This window comes from Lactuca virosa, chromosome 3, assembly GCF_052849685.1.
Source record: "Lactuca virosa cultivar CGN04683 chromosome 3, Lactuca_virosa_CGN04683_v6, whole genome shotgun sequence".
In the NCBI taxonomy this organism is placed as follows: domain Eukaryota; kingdom Viridiplantae; phylum Streptophyta; class Magnoliopsida; order Asterales; family Asteraceae; genus Lactuca; species Lactuca virosa.
The window spans coordinates 131,927,990-131,945,684 of record NC_136428.1 but is presented as its reverse complement, the minus strand read 5'-3'; the positions used below and the strand labels follow the sequence as shown (position 1 = coordinate 131,945,684).

Below are 17,695 nucleotides of genomic sequence, written 5' to 3'. Positions count from 1 at the left end.
CTAATTTTAAAATTAAAATAAGACGACTCAACACTCTTAGTTGATAGTTGTCCAAGTCGCGTCGATCGGTTCCCTTAATTATTGTTGTTTCCAGCACATAACAACAAATGCCACTATCAAATATCCAGGAATCTTATAACGTGTAAAAATTATATCATATATATATATATATATATATATATATATATATATATATATATATATATATATATATATATATATATGTCTTACTGGTCTCTCCAACTCCTGATTTCTTTAAATCTATAATGTAGGCTCGGCAATTCCTCTTCTAATGGCCTTTTGTAACTGTGATGGCAACACTCGTTTCTTTCTTCTTAGGCTAGTGGAAACATTCAAGGTAATACCTTTAAGTTTTCCATTTCCTTTGTTATATGGCTTCTTCTTTACGTACCCTTACCTAATCATGAGTATTTTGGGAAATAATATTTACCAACATATTTGGAATTATTATTTTTAGGAAATAATAATAAAGAGAACAAAATCAGTTATATATATATATATATATATATATATATATATATATATATATATATATATATATATATATATATATGGTATAATTATTAATGGCGTGTACAACATTTTGGACATTTAGAATAACCAAATAGTTACATTCCAACTAACTAATTGAATAAGTTAAAAGACAATCTACTTTTTTGTCTCTTCCATGGAATGGCCGAAAATAAGAGGACAAAGTATGCGTTAGCTTTTGCATTGTTTAATGTTTAATCTCATGCTTGTAAGAAACGGATTGGACTTTCACTTTATGGCCTAAACTTTGTGCCATACTTATATGCATGAAGGGAGGGAATAAGAGATGAAAGAAGAGGCTTTTCTACCACCTATTACCTCCATTATTTGGTGGCAAAATTCAGATTTTGCAATCTCTCCCTTTCTTCTTCTTTCTTCCATTTGGTGCTAGAAATGAGGGCTCAAAGTTGCTTCTCTTTATCCACTTATTTGTTATAACTCTTAAAGCTTAAGAACAACTTTATACAAGTGTTTACTAGCATATTTTGGTGGTTCAACTCTTGTTTGGTGGATACATTGTAGAGAACTTAATTTAGAGATGAAAGTCATCTTCATCAACTTCCTAATTGCCAAAGGAACCAAAGTCTTCAAAGGTTGTTTCACTTTCTTCTTTTTTGGTTATAATTAATCTTTCTAAGTTCTTGCTAAATGATCATTTGTTGGTTTAATTAAAACTGATTTTATTTTGTTCAAAATCAAAGTCTTTCGTTGCCATCTTTTTGTTTTTGAAACTATTTTTGAATAAAAACTCAACAATTGGCATGAAAGCTATTTTTGCAAGATTAGTTAGATTATGTGTTAAGTTGATGAATTTTTGTTTTTGGAAAATATGGATGGTTTTCTCTTTGCAAGAAAAATCCATAAATATTTTCTTTAACGATTTTATAATTGTTACTTTTAGTGACAAAAGTTTACATGCATTTTTTGTCGCAAAAGTTGTTTTAGAAAAACAAAGAATTATTTTATATAATTTTGAGTGTATATATATATATATATATATATATATATATATATACACACACACACACACACACACAGAGAGAGAGAGAGAGAGAGAGAGAGAGAGAGAGAGAGAGAGAGAGAGAGAGCTATGATCATATGTAATTGCACAAGTATTGTATAAATGTGTAACTCAATGTTAGCCAAATCATTTTAAAAACTTGGATAAAGGTAATATGGTAAATTAACATAATAGTCGATTAATTATACTTTAAATTATTCCATTAAATAAGGTAACTGATTAATCATCCCAATTTTATCTCATTCTTTCTCTTTCTTCTCATCTTATACAGGACGGTTGATTCAGTTGTGAACATCGAAACATTTGGAACGAAGTCTTCAAGAGAAAGTCATTTGCATTTGTTGAAGCCTTATGTGACCGGAATTCAAATAATTTGGTTCTCATTTTTATGTTAAGTCTCTTGGGTATGGGCAACGCCCCAAGGGGCGTTATTTGGCGTTATAACACGCAAACACCGCCCTCCTTCCCCGTTATTAGGTGTTATACGTATGTGCGTTGCTTCCCGTTACCACCATCACATTCCATAACGCCGTTTTTTTGTCTTTTTCTCAATAATGCCGGTGTGGGCGTTGCCCACACCTACCAGTCTAAGGGATGAAATCAATGCAATCCCCTAGTGCGATTTCTTGTTTCCTTGATTCCAACATGTACCTCGTTCCCCTTGGTTATGTTATTTAAAAATTTGGTGGATTTTGGTTACATTCTTTTAAAGATTTCGTCAATTCTGATTCTGTTACTTAAAAATTGGTTTATATGATTTAAGATTTTGGCCAATTTTTGTTCGGTTACTTTAATATGGTCATTTTTTATCTTATGAACGTAATCAGTTGGTTACATATTATTGGTTGTATCATTTTGTTTGGATCTATATGTATAAATAAATATTGGCTCGTTTTTCTATTCTAAATTCTTCATTCTTTCATCATAAATTATTATGTGCTTCATTGAAAACTCAAATTTATTAAATCAGTTGCTTTTTGATTAAATTATCGATTCAAATGTAATCATTCTAGTTTTAGTGGAAATTAGTAGTTATCGGATGTTTTCAAAATTCACAGTATGTGTATTAGAATATGTTGGTATTTGATCTTCACTTTTGTAAGAAGCAACGTATGGCCTACTTTTTTCTTTACCAAAAGAAAAACTATGTTACATTATTTCTATATAATTCATAATATTAAATCATATAAGTGTCTTACATCAATGAAATATAAAAATGGCTTCATTTTTTTTTTAAATCCATCTTTTTTACAAAATATTTATGATTTATTATTTTATAGGTGAATCTAGCAAAAGCTAAAGAAATTTCCCAACAACCATGGATGAAATAAGCTTTGTATTTGCTAATAAATAGAAAAAGGGAAAAGGGGTTGTTGAAATGGATGTTCTTTTTCTGAATTGATACCTATCTTGGCAACATTTAGAAGAAAAGAGACATTCTTTCAAGAAATACAACACTTTTTTTTGCAAAAAGGATTTGAGAAATGGAAGTGTATTCTTTTAATAATCAACATATTCTTTTGAGAATTGCTAGATTTCCAGTAGACTCGTCATTGTTTTTAATGTAATTCATTCAAGATTTTAGAAATATCCAAGGATGGATAACATCTTCAGGTATTCTTTCAAAAATATTGTTATTCTTTAAAGAAATAACTCTCATGAGAATGTAAGTTTTACTAGTGGAGAAATGATAGGGAAAATATCCCAAAAATTCCAAAAATTTCAGTTTTGTACTTGTATTTTAGTTTTGTACTTGTATTTGATGGTAATTCGCATCAAAATAGTAGATTTTTCAATTGTAATTTATTTTCATTCTTACAATATATTTTTTTTTAATTTTGCTAAAATGTTAGTACAATATGTATATTTTGTTAAATGTTAATACAAATTTTTTAATTTTACACATGTTGTCATGAATGAAATGTATTCTATAAAAAAAACCGTATATCCTTACAAGAGTAAAACGTATTTTGTTAAGAATGGTTTTAGAAATTAATAGGTTTTGATTTTTCCTGTAATTTTAAATCTATTAAGATTATTGTAATTAACACTGATTAAAAAATGGTCAAAACTTCATCCCCATAATTAACGCACATTCTATAATTAAATAAACATGAAATGTCTATAATACCCTTTTAAATGTTTTTAGTGTTATTATATGGTACACGCTAGTCCATCTTAATAACACGTACCCTAAGATCATAATTATTAATTATTTTCATCTATTGGTCAGATTTTGTTACACATATAGATAATAATTATCATTTACATTTGAACATAACCATATATATATATATATATATATATATATATATATATATATATATATATATATATATATATATATATATATTCTATTCAAAGTAATTATTGTGTTATTGTATGTATAAATGTGAGCCAATCATTTTACTTATTTTAAGAAAGTGATTAATACATATTATTTAATTAAATATAATTGAAAAATATCATCTAATTTAACTAGAAGGGTATTTTAGTCAGTTAACATAGATTTAATAAAGGAAATTTGCATATTTTAAGGGATCAAAGATTCTATTAATTTTAAAAATCCGATCTTACAAATTATAAGGTTTTTAGTTCGGACATTCTGACAGAATATGTTTGAGTATGTTCAAAAATAACAAAATTTCTTGTAGAATACAAAATTCTCGAACCATCAATTGAAGAATTAAAACAAAAATTACATTAATTCTTATAGAATACATGTAACAATTGCTAAGAATTACATTTATTTTTAAAGAATAAAACTAATAAAAATTTCAAATCTGAAAAAAAAAAATCAAAATCTAACAAAAACACTAATACATTCTAAATGAATAATGTTGCTAAGAGGCGTCGTTCAAATTTCGTGGTCCGTTCTTCAAGCATCAACTTCTGTAGAAAATACAATGAATAAATTAGTGAGAAAATATCCACACTCCATTCCAACATAATTGGAATTCGTGATTCCATTCTGATAGAATTGGAATTCATTTACCAATAATTATATTAATTCGGGGGATTCTAACAGAATATGTTCATGATTACCATAAAAAACATTCTTTTCTGATAGAATGCTATGAACGAAGAAATACCATTCAGTTGAAGCATTTTAGCGAGCACTTGGTGTGCATGAAAACAACTTTCAATTCAGTTGAAGCATTCATCTGTCAAATAAGCAACCAAAACAACCATGATTTGTGTTCAACCAATCAAACCCAAAAAACTCATCTAAACCTATCGATTAAACTTCATTGATTTACAGTAAATCAATCACATTAGACAACCAGTTCACATTAGGTATTCTGATACAATATTGAACATGAATCACAAAGTAGTCTTGGAAAAAATATAGTTCTTACAATAGAGAGAACGATAAAAACACCTAATTTAACTATACTAACAATCGGTTTGGGTTGAAGTATAGCCCTAATTAATCAGAATGTGATAAAATTTAAAGCAACTAAGAACGATACCTTTGTGAAGACTTCTGGTGGGTTCTTCATCAGTCAAAAAAGAGGCATCGTCAATATTTATGGACAGCGTCGTTCGTGACATCAATCCACTAGAAGAGCGAAGGAGATGAGATAGAGAGATATCAGATGCTCTTACTCGAGGATTACTGATCGCTCATGACCACGCAGCTGCGAACCAGGTCCATTCGTTAGCCCCGACGGTCGTCCCGATTGCTCCCAGCATCACCGGGGAAGGAAGAAGCGGCGGTGACCGCGAACTCATCGATCCTTGCAGTCACAGGCGACGACATCGTGCAAGATTCAGCTCCAGGCTTCCAGATTCATCGGCAGTAGCGTCGCAAAAGAATGCTCGGCTATTCAGGGCGTCATCGGCAGCAGTTGAGGCGGTCAATCTCGGCTGGGCGGCGACGGTTGAAGAAGTTGCGGCTGGAGCATCCAATCTAGGGTTCGGGTTAATGTATGCGACAAGGGGTGAGGGAAAGATGGTGACGGGTTTATTTTTGGAAGTTATTAAACAAATGACTAAATTAACCTTATTTATTTATTTAATTATTTAATTTTTTATTTAATTTTGATTGGCCCACAATTATGCATACAATAACACAATAGTTACTTTAAACACTTGAACCTATATATATATATATATATATATATATATATATATATATATTATGTGGATAAACTAGCATTGGACCCTTGTATTATTGTTTGTGTTGATTTGTTTAACATGGTTGTAATTATTTATTTATTCATATGGTATGTAATAATTAAATAGTTAGTTTTGTTTGTTTATTTTTGTAAGTAATAGATTAGTTTTAGAAATAATTTATTTTGTACAAAAATGTAACAAAAAATGAAGATGGAGCTATTTTTGAAGATCAAATGAGCTGATTTTATCAACTTTTTTATTGCATGAGCAAAAGAAACCTTTTCTGCAAAGTGTTGTTGTTGCCAAGTGCTTCATCAGAGTCCTTATAGTGTAGGCCCTAAGGCAACACTTTCCTGATGTGTTACATGTTGCTGAAATATCACTCTTCAATAAGTTTTTCAACTTTTTGCAAGTAATGGATATTTTCTCAAATGAGAGTTTCAACAACAACATTACTAGAAGTTTTTTTGTCCCTTTAAATGTCCCTTTAGGAATGGATTGGCATTTTGTGACCGCTCACAAAATGTCACTAGATGGTTGATTTATGCACATATGTTTTTGCATGCTTGTATTCTTTTATATTTATTTTGTTATTATTATGTTATTGTTGATAAGTTAGTTTTCAAATGATAAATAATATTTGAACATAAATAACATCACAAAGGAGTTTGGTTTTAATGAAATTTATCTTTTAACATAAGATGGTAAAAATAGTTTTACAATAAAACAAGCTTTATTTATTAAACTAGTAACTGGTAAAATTTCGGGATTAAAATTATATATGTTTAAAATAGAGATTTATAAACTTATCAAACTCCAAACCTTATTTTATAAAAGGAAGTTTTATTGAAAGGTTTATAAATGCTCTAAAGCGCTCAGTCGGTAAAATTTAATACTAGTTATTAATTTTAAAATTTGAACGCATCATTTTTATAAAATCAGATTTTATAAAAAAAAACATTGTCAAAATGTGATTTTACATAAATTAAATTTTTTTAAGTACATTGTGGCTTATTGGATGCATGCGATAACCATGATATAATATGTTTTTTTTAACTAGAATTATGAAAACATCAAAGACCCTTTAAAACCTTAAATCTATACAATCCATTTTGAAAAATATTCGCACATCTCTTGTATGCACTATTGGGATAAATGATACCTAACTACTTAGTATTATATTTTGATGGTCGGGGTGTTTCACGATTTCTATAACCAAGTTATAGGTTGATTACACAAGTTGTTAAAATTGGATGATTTGATCGAAAATATTTTATGATACAGGATACCTAAGCAAGAGAGTTTCGAGACATATATGGGATCAAACATGTCTAATTAAATTTTGTTAGTAGTGATCACATAAATCTATGAATTATATACTAGTATAATTGATAATCGATATCTACCTAGTTGGATTCAAATGAATGAGATAAATGATACCTAACCATATGTTTGTTTTGCAACTTGGATCCTAGACTTTAATGATTAATGTTTTTAGAAACGAACAGAGTATTAAGTGTTAAATATTAAATATCAAAAATATTAAATGAACTTGTTAGTATATATATATATATATATATATATATATATATATATATATATATATATATATAATCCACTCTCATTACCATGAATCATTATTTACTTAATGATCTAAAAAATAATAACATTCAATAGATACAATTTCAATAAATGAGTTCATGTCTTGAGAGACCAGAAATTGTACACTCTTAAAGGACCTATTCCTAAACCATCTACTTTGAGCAGTTGACCTAAACATGATACCTGGTAAAGGCATCACTGTGATGTTAAAAATGATTCTAACATCATAATATGAAAAGTTATTCCTAACTTCCAGTAAGTCTGGGATTATCTAGATAAATATCTGATGATATAACTGGTTATGCAAATATTCCTACAATACAGTGATATTTTGTTTTAAGCCGGTTCAAACAATGGAATAATGCAAGGCTGAAAAAGGTCACCTTGTGTGATCTAAGAGGCCCAGAGTTTATGGAATAAATACCTTTAGGCCAAGAAATCCAAGAAGGACCACATAGATGGATCCTGTTTCTTTTATGGAGAAATATGATACTGGAAAAGGAAGTGATCCTCTATCTGAAAAGAAAGTCTGTAAGAGACTAGTACTTTAGGTATCTACTAAATAGAACTTATACTTTTCATATAACACTAATGTACTTGGTACTTAAATGTTAATCTAATATTTATAACTTGGTTACAAATATTTACAGAAGAGTAACCAGCTGAGGAATGCAAGTTGAAACTTCACTCTTAGAATTTAGTTTATAATTTATGCTTAGAACATAAGGTACTTGTATTATAAAACAATGGTGATTTGGGAACAATGAATTTTTTTAATTTAACATGTCTATATATATATATATATATATATATATATATATATATATATATATATATATATATGTCTCAGTTATTTTATTTAAATGTTTGATTATTTACTTAAATCGTTTTTCATAACTCTAATATTCATATTATGAAATTATTAACTTCTAGTTATGAGACAAGATCTCAAAATAGAATTATAAAGTAAATATAAATGTTTTGTAAATAAAAAGTTCTATATGTAAACTTCAAGAAAGAGATATTTGAAGGCAAATAATGTAGTTTATTTGACATATGTGGATCTTATTTATATATAAAGGATTCCTAATGATATTTTCACTGAAATGTAGAGAAAATAATTATTAAGGAACTATACACTATGATGTATGACTTCCTTTCAAATGAATGTCTAAGGTTAAGCACTAGATACCAAATCAACTTTATTAACAACTATAGTAGTTATAATTATATTTTACATGTTAAACCATAATTGTGAAATCTTTTTTGAAGTTTTCAAATATAAAGTTGAGATATAAGCCAGTAAAACCATCTAAAGCCTTACTCATAATAAATGATGAACTAAACCTTACTAGACAAAGTTTAATTTCTAATAAGTCGAAATATCCTCCTTTATGATTTTGTTAATATACCTTAATCACTATCAATTGTATCTTGAATACAAACACCAACTAATTACATAATTGTAGAATATTGTAAAACGGTATTTAGAATATTATTTACAAACCCACCCAGAATAAGTTTTCTTATTCCTATGAAAGATGAATCAACAGAAAGCAAAATTCTAATGACAAAGCAAGTGGTATGCACATGAAACTTGAAGCAACTCAGGAACCATACATGGAGGTATCTATATAGCTTAGTTGGTGATCTATACACATTTAGCAAAAATACATACATGGAGATCTATACACATTTAGCAAGGCTTGATTAATCTTCCTCCCTCTATAGCAAGTAAAGAAGGAGTAAGAGATTCTTTTAGAAAGAATACATACATCGAGATCTATACACATTTAGCAAGGCTTGAATATAAAAAGAACTTCTCATACTCGTGTCGTTAACTATGATCCTTATCATACTCATGACATTGACTATGATCAAATCTTTTCACAAGTAGCTATGATTAGATCAACAAGGATATTATTTATTATAAATACATACTCTTAATATGAGATATAACAAATAGATTTCAAGAAAAACTGCTTTTCTTAATAGACATCTACTATGAGATATCTATATAGCTTAGCCTGGAGGCTTTTTTAGTCCTAATTATACTAACAAAATAGAGTAAATTACACAAATGGTCCCTATGGTTTTGGATAATTTGCACGTTTGGTCCCTAACTTATTTTTTTAACTCGGAAGGTCCCTACTGTTTGTTTTGTTGCGCGCTTGGTCCCTGTCTTACCTAAAAAGACTATTTTGCCCTTGATTTTTTAATTTATTTAAATAAACACACCCTCAACCTTATTTCCACATCACCTTACCTTACCTTAAATACCGCACATTATTTAAATAAATTAAAAAAATCAAGGGCAAAATAGTATTTTTAGGTAAGACAGAGACCAAGCACGCAACAAAAACAAACTGTAGGGACCTTTCGAGTTAAAAAAATAAGTTAGGGACCAAACGTGCAAATTACCACAAACCATAGGGACCATTCGTGCAATTTACTCAACAAAATATGTAAAGCTTAAGATCCACTTATGGATATAAATAAAACATATCAAGTCTAGAATCCTTATTTTAATATATAAATACAAGGTGTACTTTTATATCAAAATGAAGATGACATTTGTGTTTACTAATAACTAGTGGGAGCATAGTGATATTCCAAATCTTGTATGAATTAGACATACTTAATCATGAGAAATTACATTTTGGCCATGCCATGTTTTTTCACCTTGACTTGGAATGTGTTTCTAAGATGAGAGACTTAGTAATTACAAGATACATTCTTGGAATGTAAAATCTAAAGAGATAGATAAAGATGAATGTTAGAGTTCTAAATGTTTATGCATATATTGACAATGTCTTGAAAGAGATCAAGACACAAGATTCCTTTGGAGGACTCTCGGCAGTTTCACATGGCACTAAGATTGAGCTAGCCTCAAAAGGACCTAGCACATACGTTTGAGCTAGATAGAATGATTTATATTCAGTTTTCTTGGAAAATGAATCCATCATTTAAGCCATATTATGCATAGTACTAGGTATGTGATTATGTCGTGAACATATCATAGGATACCAATTGGATACATAGGTAAGTCACTAGATGACTATGAGGACATTCTAAGAGTACTTAAGAAGAACTAAGAGAATACATATGATATATATATATATATATATATATATATATATATATATATATATATATATATATATATATATATATATATATATATATATATATATATATAATTATGAATTGTAATTGGATTATGACTTTATTATGGAATGAAGAGTAAGTTTTGTAGGAATGAGGTCCAAACAAACATAATTACATAATCTACTAAATTAAATAGACGACTACTTTAGAAGTTGAAATCAAATATGATTGGATGAACTAGATCATTGAAAAACTAGGACTAGTCCTTCCATTTAGGGATAACCTAGAAATCTTCTGTGACATAAAGAGTATACTTAATCAAGCTAAGAGACTTTATGTCATATCAGAGCACCAATAATACTCTCCAAGATATTTAACTATACTTAGAGTAAAGTCAAATATGGAGATGATAGTATTTGCAGAATTAACACAAATTTAATTTAGTCAGACCCATTAATAAAGCCATTTTCTTAAGCTAGGTATGAATGATCACACTTCATCTATAGGACTTCATTATTCTAGAATTGGGATTTTGATTTGAATTTGGTAGTTAGATATTGAAACATTAAAACAACAACTATTGTGTTGTTTTGATATATTGGGATATGATCATCGCATTGATACTTGTTGTGTTCTGTATGAACATGTTTAATCCATGAATAATCTCATTATTCTAAAAGTTCATAGTTGGTTATGATTGTGGAAGAAATTATGAAGCAAGACTAATATGAATTGGATTGTTGACTCTCAGCAGATGAAAGTAGGCAAGTAGTTGTAACCTAGATTCATAAGTATCTGTTAGAGAACTAGTACTGAATGGACCCGTATCAAGATCACCTCATGGATCACTTTTGTGAGTGACACTTGATTAAAAGGTACTATCTTTGTATCCTTAACACCTGATATACATAATGGTACTTAAGAGTAGGGAATGATGTGCTTAGATATGGTCAAATGTTGATCCTTAAACGGGCAGTTATAAAATCCATTTTCAGGTATGGTATGAACTATGCAAGATGCTTATGTGGTTAACATGAGATTTTTTCCTCTTATGTGTTGAGAGTTAGACATATATTGTGAAAGACCCTAACTTTCTAAACTTTCGTCTTTCTGAAAGACCCAATCTTTCATACTTCACAATATTGTTACTCCAAAACATGCTACATGCATATTTATAAATAATATTTTACATTGATAGTGTGATTACAAAAGACTGGATATAAACCGACTATTTAGACTATTACAAAGTGTTATATATTACATAACTACCCAGGATATTATAGTTTTATACATACGTAAACCCAAGTACAAAAGTAATAGTATAAACTATTCTAAATTTTCCAACAGTATATGACTATACTGGATTCTCATTACCTGCAATTGTTAAACACTGAGAGGGGTAAGCGGTGACGCTTAGTGAGTTCAATAATAGATACAATATAACGTTATGCCATATATATACTTGAATATGGCAGAAACAAAGGGAACAAGGAACAACAAAGGCATATGTGAATCATGCGACATGCTTTCCATAACAATCCATGAGACATAAAAATTTCAATACTTGATATACATCAATAACACTTTGGCACAAATGGCACAGAAGACATACGATTTCTGATTAAACATTTTGGTAGATTTCAGGCTTTTAGCCCTATCTAACCTTCTGCCAATGCCATAGAATAGAAGTCATTCTCTTACGAGACATGCTCTACATGGCCAAAGGCTACATACCAGTACCACCGTGAATCTAAGTCCTTTCACTGATCACATGGTCAAAGGTACAATTTTGCTACCATAATAACGAAAATAATAACACGGAATAGCACATAACACATATAACACATAACATACAATTGTTCCTATATATTGAACTCACTGTGAAATAACCGGGGATTAATTTGGACAACACTTTAACTATAAATATGATTTTCTGTGACGAAACCAGGGATTTTAGTTGAAAACCGACCTTACTCGGGCAGAGTTTCGGCTAGAAAATATGATTTTCTCGGGAACTTCGGAGTGTCGGGACTTGCTTCGGGTGTCGGGGATGATACCGGGGCATCGGGGGGTTAAAAGTGGGCTAAAGAAGGTTTAGAGAGTGAGAGATATCAGAATTAGAAAACAAATCCCGAAGGCTTCGTTTTCTATTTATAGGGTGAAATTTTGAGATTCACGACATGAACCATGTATGTTCACGTCGTGACTTCGATCCTGGTCACCCCCTAGGCTTTCCACATGTCTTCTAGGCTCGAATGGTGTCATTCAGGTAGTTCACGTCGTGAATTTCTATGATTCATGTCGTGAATACAGTCAGGTCTCGAAGTTTGTGCTCCAAACTCAGAAAAATCATAACTTCCTCATACGAAGTCAGATTTGGACGTTCTTTTTATGGAAATTCCTGGTTTAACGAATACTAGACTTTCATTTAGATTATAAAGGCTAAAAAGTAGTTTATCGAAAACTCACTTTTTACGTCATACGACGTTGAGTCGGTTCTGTCGCGAAACTTCAATAAGTCATAACTTCTTCATTATAACTCGGATTTCGATGAGGTTTTCGCCTAAACGTTTCTAACGAGATTCTTTACAACTTTTAATAACATTATTTTTACTTATTTCCAACTTTATATTTTCGTTAATTTCGATATTTGACATTAGATTGGATTCTCATAAGACTTCCAATATTTTCCGAGTGATTCTAAACATAGTTTTACTTCATTTCTAGTAAAAACTATCTGTTAGAACTCAACGCTCAAATTCATATAATATTTCATTATATTATTCACTTTTAAAATTACATAACACGATAACTGAACGTGTATGTTACATATTGCGACACCCAAAGTTAAACACAATGATATTGATTGCGATTAAAATCTCATTTTCATCAAGATGTTTGTAACACAGGGATAACTGATAAGCTTACCTTATACATTAATTGAATCTGAGCTGATTGATATTTCTTGGGTGGATACTCTTTCACTTGGACGAATAAGTGGGCATCTAAAATGAGCAGTCTTGATATATTTTTGGTTTCTGATTCTTTTCTTCACTCTTTTATTGGTGTTTCAGCTATGGTGCTTGATAAATACATCTCGGATCATAGACCAATTCTGTTAAAAGAAAAAGTTTGTGGATTATGGCCCTACTTTTTCTGTTTTTATAATTCATTGTTAGAGAATGAATATTTTCATTAATTTTGGTGCATTCTTGGCCAAATGATGGATTTTTTTATGCTAATGGTATGGTCGCTTTTAAAAATAAACTTCTAAATTTGAAGTCAGTTATTAGAAATTAGAGTTTCTTTATTTGTGTTAAGAATTATGCTGAAAAACAACATCATAATTCTTGTATTTCTTCTATCGATATATTAATTAAACAAGGTGTTGTCTCTAATGAAGACCTGATTCATCCAAATGAGTTGATTAAATGTTTAGCTGCTCTTAATAATATTGAAGCTAAGTTCTTGAAAAATGATCCTTGGTGGGTTTAAAACTAGTTTTATTTTGTTCAAATCAAAGTCTTTCGTTGCCATATTTATGTTTTTGAAACTATTTTTGAATAAAAACCCAACATTTTGGTGAACATGGTGATGATTATGTTGATGATAATTCAGTTCACTCGGTTCCAGATACATTTCAAAAAGGGTATGCTCTTTTTTATGATTCAAAAGTTAATCTTACAAATGATTAAAATGGTTTTAAAGAATGTATTTTAAGGGAATCTGCTCAAATTATAGTGATCCATTTGAGCTTGCCTCTCTTATTGAAAAAGAGGCTCTTGATACTTTATCTCCTAATCTTAAAGTGGGTTCCAATTCCAAGTCTAATTGTCAATCTGAAGATCGTGTGGTGTCAAAGAATTTACAATATTATGATCATGTTTCCCTCTTCGATTCAGCCTACTTGGTGCATATTTTGTTTTTATGCAGCATGCCCCTTCTCCTATTGTTGTTTATGTTGGTTTTGTTTTTAAGCATGTTGTTACTGATGATCCCTTCCCCCAGGTTTTACCCCACCTGCTGCAGACTTCGTTCAATTATAGTCCGACCCCTCCCCTGTTGTTGTGTCACAACTATCTTCTGACAGCGTTGTTGCTGTTGTCAAGATTGTTGAGGATACTACCACAAAAGTGAATCTTCACTGTTGTCCAGTCATGGTTGCAGAAGAAATTTTTGGTTTAAAGGGTGTCATTAGTGTGGATGATCCTAACATAATTATGAGGATGCTATTTTTAATTTGGACAATACAAAAAAGTCCATATTCTTTGTGATTGAACAATTAGAGGCCACCATTGTTGTTGGAATTGCTCTTGGATGGGACATGACGGGTTGTGAGAAGAATCTTGAAAACATTATTGGTCAAAATGGAGATCACTTTGGTTATCAATGAATGTTTTGTCTATAAATGTTCAAAGGTTATTGATAAGAGAATGTGGATTAAGAATCTAGTTCATAAGCATAATGTTAACTTTCTTGTTGTACATTAGACAAAGTTTTTGCATATTGACTTGTGGTCGATTCGTCAGGTTTGGGGCAACATGTCTTTTTATTTTGCGTGTAGTTCAGCCAGAGGGCGTTCAGGTGGAATTCTTTTTATCAAGAATAAGCTTATTTTTCGCAAATCAAAATTTGTTTTTCATGATAACTTTGTTGCAATTAAAGGTGTTTGGTTGCCCACTAATTCTCTTTTAATTTTTATCTTTTTTTATGCTCCTCAATCGGTGTTAGATAAGAAACTTCTATGGAATAACATGTTGATGGTTATTACTAGATGGAACAAATTGGTGATTTTAATAGGAGAAATTAATGAGGTTCAGGATGCTATAAAGAGATTTGGTTCGGTTTTTCTTCAATCACAAGTTGATTTTTTTAATGGTTTCATTTTGGATGTTGAGATGATTAATATTTCTTTGGGTGGATACTCTTTCACTTGGACGGATAAGTGGGCATCTAAAATGAGCAAGCTTGATATATTTTTGGTTTCTGATTCTTTTCTTCACTTTTTTTTGGGGGTTTCAGTTGTGGTGCTTGATAAATACATCTCGGATCATAGACCAATTTTGTTAAAAGAAAAGTTTGTGGATTATGGGCCTACTTTTTTCTATTTTTATAATTCATTGTTAGAGAATGAATATTTTCAGTAATTTTGGTGCATTCTTCGCCAAATGATGAAGTTTTTTATGCTAATGATATGGTCGCTTTTAAAAATAAACTTCTAAATTTGAAGTCAGTTATTAGAAATTGGATTTTCTCTATTTGTGTTAAGAATTATGCTGAAAATAACATAATAATTCTTGTATTTCTTCTATCGATATATTAATTGAACAAGGTGTTGTCTCTAATGAAGACCTGATTCATAGAAATGAGTTGATTAAATGTCTAGCTGCTCTTAATAATATTGAAGCTAAGGATCTAGCTCAGAAGGCTAAAGTTAAATAGGCAGTCGAATGGGATGAAAACACGAGTTTTTTTCATGGGGTGCTTAAGAAAAAATGTAGACAAATGGTGATTAAAGGTGTTTTTAAGGATGTTCTTTGGATTGAAGTACCGAACTTGGTCAAATCAGATTTTTTTGACCATTTTCAGAAGCGTTTTTCTCGTGTTTCTTCTTCTCGGTTGTAACGCCCAAGTTCCCAGGTAAATTTCTTGAATTAAATATTTAATTGTGGTGCATTGATGTTAAGTATGCTGGGCGTAATCAAGGTACGCAGGGCGTACCTTGTGAGACTTGGACACAGAGTTAAACCCCCTGGTACGTTGGGCATACCTATGGTATTTTGGGCGTACATAAGTCAGGGGCAAACCTTAAATTTTTGGGTTTGGACCCCATTTAAGCACCTTATTCCCCAAGTTTCTCTCATTACCAGCCTCTATTGTCTCCAAAAGCATTATCTCGAAACCCTAACCCATTTTTAGAGAGATTTGATTCTTATGTGTGTTTTGTTGTGTGTTCTGTGCATCTTGAAAAATAGGGCTCATTAGAGGAGGATTAGTTTGCTAAGAGCTTGAAGATCCAACACTCACTTCACCTTTGCAACCTTCTGGAGGTATAAAACTTCAAACTTTATGACTCCTTATCTTAGATCCACATTTGGTATTATATTTGGCATGTTTTGGTCCCTTGGTTGGTTCTTGTGAGTAGGAATTTCTCCAGAACATATATCAGTCATTTCTTGTTATTTTTGGAGATGTAGAATCACAAAAATGCCATCTTGATGGGTTAAGCTCAACCATGCCTGAGTTGATAGTCTTAATATGAAGTTAGAATGTTAGAAATGCATGTTGGGTCTCTTTGAGCCATGCAAAGGCATCAAGTTGGTGAATTTATCGTTAAAGACATTCCCCTAGAGCTAGATCTGTAAATTTGATGTTTGGACTTAAAGAATTAAGTGCTTAATGAGGTTTTGGTAATCTAGGGCGTACATAAGTGTACATTGAGCGTATGCATCTGAGCCTCCGTCTTCCCTTTAGTGGTGTAAGTTGTACGCCGGCCGTACATAGGTGGTACGCTTAGCGATTCACCAGGAACCTTTTGGCTTTAGGTCGTTTGGGCCATTGTAAGGCCTTAGGTTTTTGGGTCCTTGTTGGGCCTTAGGTTTTTGGGTCCTTGTTGGGCCTAAGGTCTCTTGGGCCTTGTTGGGCCTTAGGTATTTTGGGCTTAGGTCATGGTTTGAGGGGCTCATCAATGGAAGAGTAAAATGGTCTTTTACCCCTTGGCATGCTAGATCGTAATATGGACCTTTTATGGGTTATTACCCTGATTATTTATTAGGGTTAATTTGGAATGCTCGGTGTGAGGAGCCGTGGTGGCAGCAGCCCCTGGAGTGTGGTTTTTCTATCTTCTGACTGATGTAAGTTCATTCACTGTACTCGTGGGTTGAAGGTACCAATTCCTTCCCACTGGATTTTGTGTGTGGGATGATAGTTATCTTTGTGACACTTACTGTTATGTCTGTATGTGCTTGTTTTCTCTGTGACTCTTGCTTATATGGTTGTATGCTTAGTTGTAGGGGTGAAATAGACCCGATATCGGTTGAAAGATACCGAAAGGGGTTAAATAGACCCAATACCGGTTGAAAGAGGCTGAAGGGTGTGAAATAGACCCAATACCAGTTGAAAGAGACTCACTAAGCTTTGTGATTACAACTTTATGTTTATGGTTTCAGATACTTCCAGTTCGAAAGGGAAGGGCCCGACATGATTGCCCCACATCCACTGACATTACACATTTTATGACATGATCTGTACTCTGATAACTACTTTATACATTATCACGTTTTGATGGAT

At 31.2% G+C, this 17,695-nt stretch overlaps 1 long non-coding RNA gene across 1 annotated transcript; it reads left to right on the top strand.

Moving 5' to 3' along the window:
- The first annotated feature begins 255 nt into the window (after positions 1–255).
- On the top strand, positions 256–2,300 carry LOC145162622 (uncharacterized). Its single transcript, XR_013739213.1, has 3 exons — positions 256–358; positions 1,075–1,145; positions 1,845–2,300. It is a non-coding gene; the product is annotated as an uncharacterized LOC145162622 (long non-coding RNA).
- The last annotated feature ends 15,395 nt before the right edge of the window (positions 2,301–17,695 follow it).